The following is a 4,187-nucleotide window of genomic DNA, read 5'->3' as shown; positions in this document are numbered from 1 at the left end:
GTGCGGCTCAGGCACGGCTTTCCAGGAGATGGCACTGCGCAACGGGGCAAGGCGCGGGGACCCTGCACTGCAGCAAGGTACTGCCCGTGTCCGGCTCTGGCAGACCCAGAGATGACCCTCGTCATCCACACCTTCTGTGATCCTGCTCACTCCTCTCACTGATGAATCTTTTCAAGACTGACAGCCTGGAGAGGAAGAAATTCAATGGACAGAGCTCAGGGGATGAGGAACGCCTGTAGCCCTAGGAAAGTCGCAATGCTTGGGAACACAAACCGGGTCCCTCTGCTTCCCGCAAACATGGGCAGAGGACACGGAGATGTCAGGAGCTTGTGGCACTCTTTGGGGTGAGTTCACTGCGGAAGCAAACAGGTAGGCACAAAATAAAAAAAACCCACAAATTCTTGTAGGCAAAGGGACAGGTTTTAAGGTTTTTATGAGACACAAAAATATGTCAGTATCCCATGAGTACAGTGTGCTGCCATAGCTACATCGCAGTGCTGGGAGTGGATCCCTGCTGAGGGACAGAATGATATCATCTGCATACTCACTTAAATTACCTTTACCTCCTCCAGCATGTTTTTAAAGTTTGTCAAGCCTGTTTTGACAAAGCACTCTTCTGGGGTTTTGTGTGGTTTTTTTCCTGTTGCCATCTGCGAGGTTATTGCCAGCAGGTACTGTCAGCACAAGTGTGGCCTGCTAAATATGAAAATTGAAGCATTTAAGATTCTTTTGTCTTTCTTGAAAGCATCTGAAGAGAAGCTTCACACAAACGATCAGCACAGCTTCCAGGCTGTGTTTTGCGAGCAGGAATGAAGCCTGCATTGCCTGTGAACTGAGCTCACCAGCCCTGGGGTCCCAGCCCTGCAAGGGAGAAGTCAAGGGAGAAGCCGAGCCCCAGCAGGGACAGTTTGTTACCTCTACTGCCTGGGATCCCAAATTAGAGGTTGCCATGTCAAATGGGAACCACAGACTTACAGTTTTGGGGTAACAGCAGCATTTGTGGGGCTGCAGGCAGGAGCACGGAACCAATGGGAGAGCCCACGGCCAGCAGGTCTCTTGTCCAGCAGAGCGCTGAAGGCAACACCTGGCATACAGACCCAGGATAACGCTCAATAAACACAACAAGCCTCAAGGCAAAGCGGGTTCCAGTCTGCAGATTTGGGAAGGGGCAAACCAGCTCCCGTTCCGCCCATAGGCCTCCCAGAAAGAAGCAGCGGAGAGTCCTGCCGCACCTTCCCAGGACACACTGGAGCAGATATGGAAACTGGTAAACAAAAAAAAAGCCAGGCAGCTGGATTTTCAGGTCTGGCTACATGTTTGGGGAAAGGAATCCACCGACTCCAGATTCCTGTGCTCCCTTTGTCTCTGCCGATAACAGGATCCCCCAGGAGCCCACCATGCAGGTGCGTCCTTTGCACATCCAACAGGAAACCCAGCCTGGCACAGAAAGTGAAACAGTTCTGGCCTTTACGATAATGACTTCAGTTAAATATGGAACTAGTGAAAAACACGAGCAGATCAAAGTAGCGCTCACAGCCTGTTATTAAATTAAGCCAAGAAGACGCAAGCATGGAATAACTCCATAGGATAATGCTATGGAATGGGGAGAGGTACTCATTCCCCTCACAGGGTTTCCAGTAGCCTGCACGCTGCAGATGGGGCTCACGCTGCTGCCATCTCCTGCCCTGGGGGGCTGCACCCCTGCCCCATTTTGGGAGCCCCCCAGCCTGGGTCTGGCCCCCCAGCCCTGGGGAAGGCACCCAGCGCGGTGCCCAGCCCCTCAGAGCCCGTGTTTGTCCACCAGCAGCGCAAAAAACATCTTTACAGCATAAAGTGTCGTGTGATAATCTTTTCTTTTTGGATGATGAGGCTGAAAGCTCATTAAAGCTATTTTAACAGAGGTTACAGGTGTAACAGAGGAGAGCCATTACTGTGTTTACGCTGTTGCAGCAACGTGTATAATTTAGTTTTCAAACTTTAATCATTTGGCTGCTAGGACAAATGAATTAGCGTGATGATGTTTTCCAGAGGAAGACGCTGATGATGTAGTTTACAGGGTTTGATGTATCTGGGATGCCCCTGGGATAAGAGATAGGATTTGATGGCTCACCAAATGCATTACAGAACGTATCTCGCTTCACCTCGCTGAGTTTTATCCCTTCTGAATTTATCTTGCCTTGTTTCTACCCGGCTGCTTTATCTCGGTCCTCGAAGTGGGGAGGGAAGAGGCAAGAAAAGCCATCTCTGTTCCTGCTCACTCGCAGTCCCAAGGATGAGCAGAGCAGAGAGATCCCAGCTCCTGGCCGGTGAGACACACCTCCAGTGACAGCCGAGGTGAGGCCCAGACTTAACTGCAGAGCCCAAACTGATAAATTACCCCAGACTGATAAGACAATGCCCTGAGACAGCAAAAGTTGAGGAAGTGGCAGTGGCACTGGGGAGCGGCATCAGGAGAGGCTTAGGTCAGGGAGAGCATGGGGCAGGGATGTGGCTGAGGCTCATGGAGCAGAGGTGAGGTGGGCACAGCGGGGGTGAGACTGTAGAAGAGAAACCAACAGCATTTGGGTCAGGGGTAAGCGGAATCAATATATATCAGAGCGCCCTGTTCACACACACAGCCCCTTAGTGAATGGATTGGACCTGGATCAGAAAATCATATAAAGCCAGCAGGATGGCAGATAGATGGAGAGACCCTACGGCCACATCCCCTCCGTGGTGCCTCCGTGGGGCTCAGACTCACCCACACTGACACCTTTCCCAGCAGGGCACACGTTCAGAGGAGCACTGTCCCTTTAAAAAATGTGAATTTCTTCAGAAATAATTATGCAGCACAAACACAGAAAAATCAACAGGGTGAATTTCAAACTAATAAAGATTTAATCTCCAAGTCATGAGACTGTGTTTGTTAGGAAAATATACATACCCCTGAGAATCGAGCTACGGTTGCTGTATTACACACTGTTCAGCAGTTCACTGGGCATTTTTCCAAATCCGTTTATTTTTAACATCAGTCACATTATTCAATTAATTATAAAAACACTGAGGTTTTCAAGAGATGTTTCTGATAAAACTGCAGAGTAAATATGCGTGAGAACAGCAAGGATTAAAATCAATGTAAACCTTAGCATTTGGGGCTGTTGCTATAAACAAAAGAAGTCCTCCAAGGAGGTTATTTATCAGAGTGAATCATACCAGATAACACACGGCCGCCTCCCACACCACAAACAGAAAGATCGTTTGTCCTTTACCTAGTGATGGAAGTGAAAGATCGACACGTCTGTCAGTGCTCAGGGAATGAGAAGTGTGAGGGACTGGGCTGGATTCTTCAGATGCTTCCAGCAGTCGAGCACCCCAGCTTGGCAAATATTAAATATTTAGCAGGCTGAGCTCTTCCCAATAAACTGAGAAACAGCGAGAAGAAAACCCAGCCCATCTCTAGCAATGTCTCAAAGCCTTGAAAACACCAGATATCAACTGATGGAACAATTCAAGCCCTGCCTTTAAAAGTAGCCCCCACAAACCCTGCTGCATGGGAAGACTGATATCTCCTGCATCAGTTTCACTGTACCAATACAAAATGTTTTCCCAACCCAAAGTCTATGTACCTGCTTAACCTGGTAAGCAAGAATCATAACAACACATTTGGCTTAATCCAATTTTTAACTTTTATCGAATTATGTTGCTGTGTACGTTTCCTAGCAAACTTTTTTTTTTTTTTAAAGACTCACATTGTGGTAGAATTATTTGATATCTCTGATATTGTCTGCATAGATGGCAAAGATTAAAGGCAAGGAGTCTGGGCATCAAAGCCTGGCAAAGAGAACAAGGACTTGCAGGCTTTCATCCAAGCTTTGCCAGACATGCAAATCAGCCTTGGGAAAAGTCCCTCCCATATAAGCCTCAACTTCTCTGCCACAGGGACTCTTAGGCACATCCCAAACTTTAAAAAATAGGCAAATCACGTTGATGATTGCAGACTCCTTCAGGACAAGGAGAGACATTTTGTTCTGCTTGCCCTTAAACGATGGAATCCTGCCTAACCAGGGAACCCAGCCACAGCACAGGACATGGCAGCAGCACATAATAACAGGGAGCCATTTTGATGAAGAGATGGGTGTAAGTAGTTGCCACATCTCACACAGGGAGGGCGAGACTCCAGCTCCCAGCCCTGCCTTGCGCTGCCCGCG

This window comes from Rissa tridactyla, chromosome 14, assembly GCF_028500815.1.
Source record: "Rissa tridactyla isolate bRisTri1 chromosome 14, bRisTri1.patW.cur.20221130, whole genome shotgun sequence".
Classification (NCBI taxonomy): Eukaryota; Metazoa; Chordata; class Aves; order Charadriiformes; family Laridae; genus Rissa; species Rissa tridactyla.
The sequence above is the reverse complement of the archived record's forward strand: the minus strand, read 5'-3'. Positions refer to the sequence as shown.